The 14,124-nt window shown below is 31.7% G+C and overlaps 1 long non-coding RNA gene across 1 annotated transcript; it reads right to left on the reverse strand.

The window, feature by feature from the left end:
• Positions 1-480: 480 nt before the first annotated feature.
• On the reverse strand, positions 481-13,260 carry LOC127699819 (uncharacterized). The gene is made up of 3 exons (XR_007981224.1): positions 12,914-13,260; positions 9,330-9,409; positions 481-592 (listed from the first exon to the last, which is right to left on the reverse strand). It is a non-coding gene; the product is annotated as an uncharacterized LOC127699819 (long non-coding RNA).
• Positions 13,261-14,124: the final 864 nt, after the last annotated feature.

A 14,124-nucleotide genomic window follows, 5' to 3' on the forward strand; every position in this document is an offset into this window, starting at 1 on the left:
ATATATGTTAGTTATATTTTTATCATAACTGAAAAATGTGAAAAAAAATAATTCATTGTGTGATACAATAATATTAGATTGTATACACTCTGAAAGGAAAAATATATTAAATGTTGATATGAAATATTTTATTATGATTATCATGAAAACAAATGAACATGATCAAATAGTTGATCCATTGAAAGTTATTATCATCTTTTTATTAACCAAGAATCCATTCAAAACACGTGTAAATCCCAATCTGAATGGTTCCAGTACGATTGGTAAATTGATTAACTGTAGCTGCGTTCCACATCACTTAGTTGATGAAATCATTTCCTTGAAATATAAAATCCATGTTAATAAATGTCTCAATTCCTCACATACATGTACCATGAATAACTTTAAAACTGAACAAGATCAGCCATATACATGTACATTATCTCACTTAGTTCACCTGGACACAATTAGTATCAATTTCAAAGATTGGCATATTAAAAACACCTCTATTGTTTTAGGTACCCAAAAACTGAAAATTAGTTCTTTCTATATAGTTCATGTATATTTTGTACAAGCTACTTCCACATCCATGGTGATTGCCACTCTAAAATACCTGAAAAGAATTGAAACATATGTAAATAAAAGTTATTTGTTTGTTCTTACAATATAGTTTATATCAAACGCACACATCAATAAACAACTTTTTAAGTAGGTCAATCAATGTAGTCGTCAATGTAAACATGTGTCGTCTGTCAAACACAAAATATCTGCAACTTTATTTAAATGTTCAAAATATTTTCTCTTTTTAATTTGCATTATCGTCATACATGTGACATACCTAACTAAATACAGTATATCAACAGTTATATTCATGCAGACCCTATTCCAAAAATCCGCAAATTTCTCGGTTTTCACCGAATCTAAAAATAGATTACTCAATAAAACAATTCAGAGATCGATGGGAATCATGATAGCGTCTTTCCTGATTATTGGAAAAGTGTATAGTTATTTGAATGATATATTTGTATATTTAAATACACTTAAGCTTTGTTATTCTTATATTAGATGCATAGTATTGATATGTAAACAAACAAAGGATGTTGGATACGCATGCGCTAGTTAATGGTCGACTTTTTGTGACAGCTCAAAATTTTCAGCAAATTTACAGGACAAAGACCATATATCCTTTAATTATTTATCATAGTATTACTCAAAACATTGCTATACATTCATATAATACAAAACATAAACTTTTCCTACCTGGAAATCGTATTTAGCAGAATTTAAACTACCAAACATTTTTGACATTTGGCGGGTAATTTTGTATCGTTTACATTAGAGACAACCCTCACTTCCGGTGCAAAGTAAACAACTGTGCCGACCTCAAATGAGCAGCAAACTGAGAAAATACATAGCCCAACAACCACAAATCCCAAAAGGATTCAGGTATAGGACACCTATATTAATATCAGACAGTAAGGGTTATACAATTCGAAACGCCTGTGCACAAAACGAATTTCCCATCGAATCGTGGTGAAAAGCAGATGCACGTACATCAGAACTCGTTGATATTATCCAAGAACGGATAGAAAAATCAATAAAACGCCATAATCAGATTGTAATATATCTATGGTCAGGAACCTGTGATTTGACCATCAAAAAAGGCAAATATATATACCTTAGAAACAGAGACAACAAGACCATCGAACAAATAGAAAAACAATACATCAGAGCCATTAAAATAATAGAAAAATACCCAGCAGCAGAGATTAAACTTATTGACTGTCCAATATTGTCAATTGTGAGCTATAACAAATACAAAGGCCACAACAATCCAGAAACATTTAAAACAGATGATTTTCAAATAACAAGGCAAATTAAACATCTAAATACCAAAATCATCGAAATAAATAACAGGCTGAACAAGAACACGATCAATATCAATATCAGCAAATACTTCTTTGTAAAAAAGGCAGTACACGTAGGTCCGTCAAGATTACAATTAACAAGAGAGACGGAGTACATCCAGGACAACTCCTAAGCCTAGTCATTGCCAAACAAATATTGATAGACACATACAGTGAGTTTTACCATATAACACAGGAATCTGAACTTGTTACACTTAGGGTGGAGGAAGAAGAACTCCTAACTCTTTTCTAAGAGCACCTACCAAACACAAGAGGAATATACTGGAAGAGGAAGCAACAACCGTGGAATTTATAGTAAAGGGTTTAGGTGAGTTTATCTTATCAGTCTTTACTATAAATTGCATATACGGACCAAGTGATGCTATAACTACCATATACCATAACATCAGCACTCTTTTTCAGCAAGATCCAAAGATTGTTTGGTTAACCTTACAGAAATTCGGACCACATATTCAGAGGTAACTATGATCATACTGTTTTCCCTAATCATACTTGCCAAAATAACCGAACAGGTACACACCAATAGTATTCTGACCAACAATGATACTTGCATGCCTGTACTCGTCAATGCAAAACAGAACACATCAACTGATATACTTACCTTTAATACTTACCACCTATTTAGGAAAAGATGTCTTGATAGAGTCGAAAGCACTAAACAGAGATCACTGTTAGCATACCTGCCAGTCATACTCATAAAAACATCAAATGACATAAATCTCAACCCAGGACCTGAGTCAACTGTGTATCCATGTGGCACTTGTGACCATCCAGTAACATTGGACGATAGAGAATTGGTTTGGACACATGCAATCAATGGTACCATGTGTCATTCCAGTCGATGAGCACTAAATCGTATGATGAATATGCAAATGACAGTGCACTTGCATAGGACTGTACACATGTGGATGTCCAAACTATTCAACACTATGCTATTCATTAATACTTAGCACATCAAACCATTACAGCGTATTGTCTGACACCTCTCTTACCAGTCCAACGTCCTCAAAAAATATGAAACCTTACATGCTTCAACACCGAACACACACAGAAAACCATCAAAGAAACCTGAAACACCACTTAGATTATTAAATGTTAACTTCCAATCAATCAAAAGTAGATAAGGACAAGTACTAAATCTCATAGAAAGCACAAACCTAGATATCATCTTTGGAACCAAAACATGGGTAGACAATAAGATCACTGACAGTCAAATATTCCCTCCTGGATATAACATCTTCCGGAAAGACAGAAACTGTAGCGGAGGGGGTGTATTAGTAGCTATTATAGATACATATATAACAACAGCCGTACCTGAACTACAAACTGACTGTGAAATTGTCTGGTGCAAACTTGAACTCATTGGACACAAAGCCATATACTTGAACTCATACTACAACCCCAAAACATCCAACGAGAATGGGTACTTAGAACTTGAGAAGAGCCTAACCAGAGCGAACAACATAAAAAATGCTTTAATCATCATGGCTGGTGATTTCAACCTACCAGGCTGGGACTGGAAAACCAAATCACTGAAGCCCAATACACAACATACCAACATACACCATAAGTTCACTGACATCCTGGACGATCATGGCTTACAACAAATGGTAGAGGAACCAACAAGAGAATCAAACACACTGGATCTAATAATTACTAACTACCCAAACTGCTTCAACAGAGACGAAACAATACCTGGCATGTCAGACCATGACATTGTCTTTGCAGAGTTAAATACCATACCATCTAAACAAACTCAAAAGCCAAGGAAAATATCCTTATATAAAAAAACAAAGTGGGAAAACATCAGAGAAGATCTCAAATTGATAAATACTGAAATTACCAAGATGAACCATCATGAATGTAGTACACAAGATATGTGGGACTATTTTCAAGGCAAACTTGAAAATACTATAAATGCCAACATACCGCAAAAAACAGCTAGAACAAAAGACGGTAACCCTTGGATTACGGCAGACATCTAACGCCTAATACGGAAAAGAGACAAACATTACAAGAAAAAGAAAAAATCAGCTGATGCTAAGCATAACACCAAATATAAAGAACTGAAAAGACTGGTACAGAGAGAAATAAGACGAGCATACTAGAAATATATAGAGGACATAATAACACCTGATCCCAAAGTAGACAAGCCAAACTGCATGAAACGTTTCTGGACATTCAACAAGCACAAGAGATCAGACGGAAACCAAATACCACCATTAAGGAACAACGGACTACTCCATCCTGACTCAGTTGAAAAGGCTAACATACTAAATAAGCAGTTCCAATCAGCTTTTTCTGAAAAAACCAGCTTCACAGAAATAGAATTCAAAAACCGTTGTGACATGACGAATAACAACTACCCTACACTTCAAGACCTGAACATAACAGAAAACGGAATAGCAAAACTATTATCCAACCTAAACCCATTTAAAGCTGCGGGTCTAGACACCATTACATCAAGGGTGCTGAAGGAATAAGCCATAGACATTGCACCAATCCTAACAACCATCTTCAGGCGATCCTATGAAACAGGTGATTTACCGGTCATATGGAAAAAGGCTAACGTAAGCCCAATATTCAAGAAGGGAAAACGGTTTGATGCAGTAAATTACCGCCCAGTCTCGCTTACCTGCATTTGCTGCAAAATCATGGAGCGCATCGTAACAAGCCACATAATGACCCATGCTGACAAACACAACATACTGTATCCACTACAACACGGATTCAGGAGAGGCCTGTCCTGCGAAACACAATTAATTGAGTTTACTAATGACATCACCATAAACATGGATGCAGGAAAACAAACTGACTGCCTTATAATTGATTTTTCTAAGGCCTTTGATAAAGTAAGTCATAGCCTACTTACACACAAACTGGATCAATATGGCATAAGGACGAAAACCAATAGGTGGATCAAAAACTTCCTCGCCGACAGGAAACAAGTCGTAGTTGTAGAAGGGGAAAAATCTGATACCATCAACGTCGATTCGGGCGTCCCACAAGGATCAGTTCTTGGACCCAGTTTGTTCCTTTTCTACATAAATGACATGCCAGAGGGAATCCGATCAAGGTTAAGACTCTTTGCTGATGATACAATCATATATCTCACAATATCATCGGACACAGACAGCGACCACCTTCAGGAAGATCTGAATGAATTGACAATTTGGGAAAACAATTGGAAAATGGCATTTCATCCAGATAAATGTAATGTTCTTACCATAACAAGAAAACGTAAGCCTATTATAAAAGAATATGTACTGCATGGCCACACCCTCGAATCTCTAAATTCTGCAAAGTACCTTTGCTGCACCATCAGCTCCGACTTAAAATGGAATGAACACATTAAAAACATATGTGTTAAAGCAAACAAGACCATAGGCTTCCTCAAACGTAACTTGAACATCAATAACAACACAATAAAAGAAACTGCATACAAGTCACTTGTAAGACCGACTCTAGAATATGCATGTACAGTCTGGGATCCTTATCAACAAAACAACAAAAACCGACTGGAAATGGTACAGAGGAGAGCAGCCAGATATGTCACTAACAGATATCATAACACATCATCTGTTAGTGACATGCTTAACAAACTAGAATGGAAAACCCTCGAAGACCGTAGGAGAACATCAAGGCTTACAATGATGTATAAACTTGCCAACGGGATGGTGAAAGTTGACACCAGTAATACTCTCATTCCACCAGATAGGCTATCCAGAAACATCAACACAAATGGATATCAAGTACCATCTTGTTGGACCGAAGTGCGGAAGGAATCTTTGTTTACCCAAGGACGATAAGAGACTGGAATGCCCTACCACATACTGCCACTAATACAGGTAGTCTTGAATGCTTCAAGACTTACCTGCATCAGATGAACTAGATCAAGCCAAGATGTTTTTAAATTCACTGTATACTATGATGTATAGCACAAATTCAAATCAATTCAATATTTATTTTTTGGTCTAAATTTTAAATGCGCATCCAAAAAGTGGCAAAATAATCAACTTATTGATGGTGGCCGCGTATTGGTAGACATAGAAGTAGAAAGTTTAGCTCGAGAGTAGTTAGCATAATCAAATCTGTTATTTATTTTATGTTACACTGTTATAATGGTCATTTCTTACAACTATCCTTCTTTATAATGATATTTTTATTACTATATTGTGTCTTTGAAAAAAAAGAAGTTAACAGTGCATTTAACCTTGTGTATATACAAACATGTAAAGAATGAAATCGGTACGTCTAAACACCGCTCAGGACCTCCTGAGTGCACTCAGGACATACAAAGTGCACTCATGACATGAAATAGTTGTTTTAGTGAGTAGTGAAGGTATGCATTCGAAAGATAATATAATTCTCCATCTTATAATTTTTGTTTTGATAAAATCAATCTAATATTTAAGAAGTTATTGAAGTTTTCATTGGCACGCGCCGATTTTATGAAATATGTCAGGCATGACCGATGATTATATTGAATATCAATTATCATGTTGATTAGGTCGTTTGATCTTTGATAATTAGGAGTGATTAGTAATGGTACTAACCTCATACAAGTAAGCTTGGCAAACAAACAAAACCAAGATGTCTTTTGAAAAATAAAGAACAATGAAGATATATTGTTTTAGAAAAAAATGTTAAATAAACTTTTCGTTTTGTTTGTAATAATTGAAGCCATTTGAGAAATATGAGAAATCTACATGTAGTTGGGAAATTTTAATTCAATTTATTTCATTTGAAAATGTTCAAAAATATAGATATAAATTATTGCAAAATGTGGCGATTATTTCTAAACAATTTCATGTAGTAAGATTTGGTTTTACATTGAGTTCGTTCTTGTCCAGTATTAAGATTCCTTGAGCAGTTTTAATGTAAAAGTAAATTCTGAAGAATGATTTGTTGTTAAACAGTGAAAAGAAAATGTCTAAATTTTATTTCTGAGTAAAACGAATGTTTAACAAATCAGCATTTAGTAAGATTTTATTTCTCATTTAAATCGTTCTTGTCCATGCAGTAATACAAGCCTAGAACGAATTTCAATGTGTAAATAAATTCTGAAAAAAATGAATTTGTCTCTGTTTTCTGAAAATAATCATATTTGGGTATTATTTGTAAACATTTAGTAAGTAAGATTGTAGTATGATTCTAAACTAGATTAAAAAAAAATGATTTTTTTATTGTTAAACAAATGAAAAAAATATTTAATTTTGTTTCTCAGTTCTTCCCATGTTTATTTTTGTCAGTTTACTGTCCTCAATAAGTGCTATCGTATATTGAACTCTCGCCATTTATCATATTTTACTGTAAAAAAAAATTATGAACATTTCGGTCCGTTCAGAAAACATGATGTATCATTTCAATGTTGGTTTTCGAAAACAAAAGAACAGCGAGAAAGACTATTTCGGAGACTGTTGATTGACACGAAATCCGTTCATACCATTACTACGTCTTCGTGCACATATTTTGAAGTGCCAAAACCCCAGAAACGTGCTCGTAAAATTACTGTAAGCCAAACCAAAGAAAAAGACCAAGGGCAGCATGTACGCAGCCAAGATATTAGACTTAGCAAATTAATTAAATAAATTCATCTAAATATTTTCATTGTAAATATTGTACATAATTGTCTTCTCTATACCTATGTATATGGTTTATTGAGAATAAAGATATACAAATTCAATAAAATTTGATATTCAGTAAACATTGTTTTTGTTTATTAAGTTGATTTGGAGAGAGAGAACAAAAAATCCAAAAGAAAAGCAAAAGTCGAACTTGTTACAGAAAAACGGCATCTATAAAATAACACGATTTTTTTATTTTCTTTATGCATGAACTGCAGACCACAACAAAATTAATTTAGCCGTCATCATGAAAAATAAACTGAAAAAGTACATCGAAATAATACCCAAATATGATAAATTAAATACAATTAAATACAACAATGATGATGAAGAGCAGAATATAATGGTACAACAGTGCCAGCGTTCTGAAGATCCATAGGTATCCATAGAAATTTTTTTTTTTAATTTTTTTCTCCATAAACGTAAAATTTACTATGCATAATTTAAATTTAACTACATTAAAAAAAAACCTAAAAAATTAAAACATTGTGTTATCAATTTTAAACGTAACACTGTACTAACAACACAATTCAAAAACAACAATAAAGATAATCCAATCAATTTTGTTGATTGAATAATTCACGGCTCAGTAGTTGTGTAATCAGTGACACGTGCCCTCATTATTTTATAAGAATTGACATATCTATCTAAGTTCGATTTCAAATTCTACCAAAATTTAACTCTTAAATAAGTAGCGTGTAACGAATATATACAGCCATCCTGTGTGCAAATGCAATGCTTATAAAGGGTCCTGATTGCACTTTGTATGTCATGAGTGCACTCAGAGGTCCTGAGCAGTGTTTAGACGTACCCGAATGTAATAAGGCATGTTGTTCTAATAATAGTCTCATTAACATGTACTATTGGGTGGGTTATTACACTAATTATGAGTACCATAATTGTACAGTTACATCTAATGTATAAAAGTGAACAGTTCCTAGGTAAAAACAATGAGTGACAATATACATATTATATCCTTAAACTGTCAAGGTTTAGGACAGAAAGAGAAAAGAGAGAGATTATATTTGTGGAATAAGCATCAAAAATGTAATATATTATTTATACAAGAATCCCATCTAATAGAGAAAAATGAACATATTATTAATAGTGAAGTAAAAGGTAAATTTTTTCATAGCTATGGAAGTTCCCAAACCAGAGGCGTTACAATAATGATTAAAGACAGTTTAAATTATAAACTAATATATGAAGTTAAAGATAATGATGGGAGAATGAATTTGATCAACATTGAAGTTAACGATAACATTTTTACCTTAATAAATGTATATGCCCCCAACATTCATACTAACAGAAATAAATTTTTTAAAAGCGTAAATAACATCATAGAAAATAATCGCTTAGGTATCTTAATTTTAGGAGGGGACATGAATGAAACCCTATTAAAGATAGATAGGAAATCAAATAGCTCTCATAAATACAACAAACCAGTAAATAGTCTTAAACAGCTCATTAAAAAAAACAAATTAATAGATATATGGAGGGAAATAAATCCAAACAAAACTCAATTTACATGGAGAAGGAAAAACAATACGAATATAACAAGTAGAATAGACTTCTTTTTGATCTGTCCAGACATAAGGCAACACGTAATCAATTCTGATATAAGACCTGCTATGATATCACATACTGATCACCAAGCCATTTCGTTAAAAATAAGACAAAATCCCCATGGTAGAGGAAGAGGTTTCTTTAAAATAAATAATAGTATTTTAATAGATGATAATTATAAAAACCATATAAACAACCTTATTTTAAAATATAAAGAAAAGGCACTTACCAGAGATTCTAGAGATATTTGGGATATCTTCAAATCTGAAGTAAGGGTCATAACTGTAATGTATTGTAAATACAAGTCATCTGAAAAGAAAAATAAAATAAAAGATTTAGAAATGAACTTACAAAGATTAAATAATAAAATTAATCCTTCAAAAGCAACTAAACATGCTAAAGATGAAATAGAAAAATTGAAAAAAATCTAGAAAATCTTTATAAAAATGAAGTTAAAGGTGCACAAGTAAGATCAGAGTCAAATGGTTAGAAGAAGGGGAAAAACACAAAATTCTTTTTAGGTTTAGAAAAATCAAGACAAACAAAAAAAAAAATATTTCGGCATTGAAATATAAGCAAGGCAAAATCATAACAGAGCCATCAGAAATTTTAAATTTAGAAAAATGTTACTATGAAAATTTATATAAAAGTACAAATCCAGATGTTAATAATATTAAGCAATATGTTGAAGAAACAAAAATAGATCATAAATCAACTGATAACGAGAAAAGCTCTCTAGGCGGCAAAATCTCAATAGAAGAATGCACAGAAGCCATTTTCAATATGAAGCTTAACAAATCACCAGGTATAGATGGTCTAAGTGTTGAATTCTATCGCGCATTCTGGGATAATATAAAAGAACTAGTTGTAGAAGTTTTCAATAAGTGTTATGAGAAAGAAGAATTAACAACATTACAAAAAATAGGAATAGTATCTTTATTGTACAAAAAAATGACCCACTATCCCTAGACAATTATAGACCTATAACTTTACTAAATGTAGACACCAAAGCCTATACTTTAGCCCAACGGTTAAAACCTGTTTTATCGAAAATAATAAATAGTGGTCAGAATGGATATGTAAAAAATAGGTACATTGGTTTCAATATCCGACAAATTCAAGATATCATAGATTACTCTGAAACTTTTAATATAGATGGTGCTTTATTATTTATAGATTTTTCAAAAGCTTTTGATTCACTAGAATGGTCATTTATGTATGAAGCTCTTTTAAAATTTGGACTCCCGCATTCGTTTATTAAACGGGTTAAAACTTTATATAATGGTGTCAAAGGTTGTATGCTCAATAATTGGTGGATTTCTGACACCTATAGCAATCTTTCGTGGTACATGTATTAGACAAGGGTCACACCTTGCAAGGGTGTACCTTGAGTTCGATTATTTTTGTTATAGCTGTAGAGATTCTGGCATGTAGAATAAGACAAGATACAGGTATTAAAGGATTTCAAATCAAACTTGATTCAAAAACACATAGTCTTAAAATCCCACAACTTGCAGATGATACTACACTTTTTCTTAAATCAAAACAAGAAATAAGCCTGTCATTAAATTTAATTGAAGAATTTGGAACTCTTTCTGGTCTAAAACTTAATAAATCAAAAACTGAAGGAATATGGCTAGGTAAATTAAAACATTCTAAAGATAAATATGAAAACATTAGTTGGAATAAAAGCCCCATTAAAAGTTTAGGTGTATATTTTGGGACTAATAAAGTTGAATGCAATAAATTAAACACAGAAAATATTTTGAGGAAGTCAGAAAAAGCAATTTCAAATTGGAAGAAAAGAAAACTTACAATGATTGGGCGAACAACAGTAATAAAAACATTAATTATACCAAACATAACCTTTTTAGCATCAGTAACCAATTTATCGAGAGACTTTCTAACACAATTTAAAAAAACTAATATTTTACTATACATGGCAAAACAAAAATGAGAAAATCAAGAGATCTACTCTGTGTAATGATTATCAGGAAGGAGGTTTAAAAATGATTGATATAGATAGTTATATAACATCAATTCATATATCTTGGGTTAAAAGGTTAACAACAGAAGAATTTTCAAATTGGAAGGTTATACCTTTATATTACTTTAACAAATTTGGAGCTAATTTCGCTCTATTTAACATGAACCCTGAAAATATATATGACATACCAAATTTTAAAAAATCTATGCCAGAATTTTATTTAGAAATATTAAAAAGTTGGTATAAAGTACATAATAGTTCCAAGATAAGCAAGGGGTTAAATTTCAAAAGTGTAAGACAGCAATTAATTTGGGGTAATCAATCAATTAAATTAAATGGTAAAAGTCTTGTTTTTCCAAACTGGATAGAAAGTGACATTTTTTTTTATTAATGATATCATAGATAAACAAGGTAATATCTCCCAAAAAGTAATCTTAAATAAATTGAAAGAAAAATCAAACTGGATAGCAGAACTTTCTAAACTAAAATCTGCAATCAAAAAGGAATGGAAAATCATGTTAAAATCAAATCGATCAATTTCAACTAAAGTTCAAATAGACAGAAATCTTTACTTAGAAGCAAAAACAAAGCCAAATCAATTTACATTAAAAAATTAAAAGCTAAAGATATATATTATATAATTATATCAAAGGTATAGAAAGCGACACACCTATTGGCTTCATAAAATGGAAAAAAATATTCAATCTAATTTCTTCAAATCATATATTAAATGATATATTAAACTTTACATTTCACCGGTTAAATGATAACAAACTAAAAATGTTTAGGTGGAAATTGATCAATTATATATTACCATGTAAGCAACTGCTTTATCAATGGAAAATAATGAAGGATAATCAATATCATATATGTCACTAAGCAGAAAATTATGATCATTTTTGTAAAGAGTGTGAATTTTTACAAGAATTTTGAATTAAAGTTGGGTTACTACTTGATAAAATAAAAATAGGTACACATATTTTATCAATGCAAAATTTAATACTTCATGTACTTGGATACAAAATTCATGACAGTTCATATTTTGATATTAATGTGTTGTTAACAATTGTTTTATTTGCTGTTTATAAAAGTAATTATGCATCAGAGTTAAAACACAAGTACATGGATGTATATATATAGTGTTTTTAAATTAGAATACTTAGAATGGTATGAAAATAGTATACTCTTAGAAAGAAAATGTAGTAAATTTTTGAAAGATACATTTAAATATATCTAATTAACCGCAATGTAATTCAATAGGAGAGGTGTGCAAGTACTCATGGTTGAGTAGTTGTGTGACAGGGAGTGTGAGTCTGCAAGTTGTGTGACCATGTTTTTGTGTAGGTATATGTGTGTGTCTCTGTTTATGTGAAAGTTAAGACATTATACTCGTAGAGCAACACTATGTTTCTCATTTATGTTTTATGTATACTGTTTCTCTGTTTACACGAAACGATTGGCAATACTTTATACCAAGTTAAGTATCAACAAAAACTCATTCTTTATCCATGTTTTTGATCATGTTAACTTACCATCAGAATGTCATCAATGATTGATATATACTCATAATACACCTTATCGCTATTTGTCCGCCATTACTGGACATCACACAGGTTCCCGCAAAATTTTGACGTCATAATACAAAATATCTGACGCCACAGTGGAAAAGTGATTGTTGTATGACGTCAATAGTTCAAGCGGGACGGATTCTCGGGTCAGCCGGGAATAGCGATAAGGTGTATGCTTCAAGTTTTCAGTTTTCTGAGGCGTGTACAAGTTATCGTTAAAGAAAACAAAACAGTTATTTCATTAAATTTAAAACTTACCAAATAAGTTAAGAATATTCCAACACACAAGAATGAATAAAATACATGTGTTCGAGATACATAATAAACATCTATACCACGTGATATACAATTAAAATAAGTAGAAAAACGTAAACAGAGAGAACGTATGTTTTCCGGATTTGTCGCTATGCAGATTTTGTAAACTATATCGATTGTAATATTCTATTAACCACTTTTGAAACTTATAATAAGTTTATCTTGTGAATCCCCTGGTTCATTTGATAATTCACACACAGGGATAAACCTATTTGAGATAGTTGTACCTTTTAGGGTATTTGTTAACAACCAATTGTGCAATAAACTGAATAATTATTAAAAAAAAAAAAGAAAAAAAATAACAGAAAAAGTGTCATTTCTGATTATAGAGGCTACATTGTTTTGTAACTTCAATTTCAGCTATATTCATAATGTCATCTACCTAAATAATTCACCTTTTTATGACAATTGATCTAATCTTTCCAGTCGAACTTGAGGTAAAGAACATCATATATTCAATTACGTCTGTCTAATAACTTGACTTCCATCTAGAAATTTACAATGAGGGTCGAATGGGAATGAAACTATACAAGCTCTTCAATTAGAGAATTTTCATTTTTATGTAGCTACATTTGTTTTATGCACAATCTTTTTCTCTGGGTTTTAGCCAGTAAATCTCATTTGTGGCAGCTTTTTTAAACCAATAAGTTCAAAATTAGTATTTTCTACTTCTCTGCAAGAGCTAGCACGACAAAACGTTGTTAATCACGTTTTAATTAGCGTTACAAATACCTATTATTATTTTATTACATTGTTTATTTCGACAGCAAATGTTTATCCATCAACACATATCTTGCAGTAGTAGCCATTGATTTTGGGACAGCTAATTCTGGATTCGCATTTTCAACCAGTAACAGATACAAGGCATGTCCTGTGAACATATCTCTCATGAAAATAAGGAGAACAACTGACCCTAAGACTAGTACTTCCGTCCTTTTGGACGAATGAACTCGTATCGTTGAATTTGGAAGAAAGGCACAAGATAGATATGCACATATTCAAGCGACATATAAAAAGGACACCTACTACTACTTCGAAAATTTCAGGATGATGCTCTATAACAGTAAAGTAAGCTTTTGTAAAAAATTAACTTAAAGGTATTAAAATCATTGATCAACATGTTGTTGGTTTTCAAAAGTACAAAATTCATGGAT

The sequence above is a fragment of the Mytilus californianus genome, unplaced genomic scaffold (genome assembly GCF_021869535.1).
Source record: "Mytilus californianus isolate M0D057914Y unplaced genomic scaffold, xbMytCali1.0.p SCAF_41, whole genome shotgun sequence".
In the NCBI taxonomy this organism is placed as follows: Eukaryota; Metazoa; Mollusca; class Bivalvia; order Mytilida; family Mytilidae; genus Mytilus; species Mytilus californianus.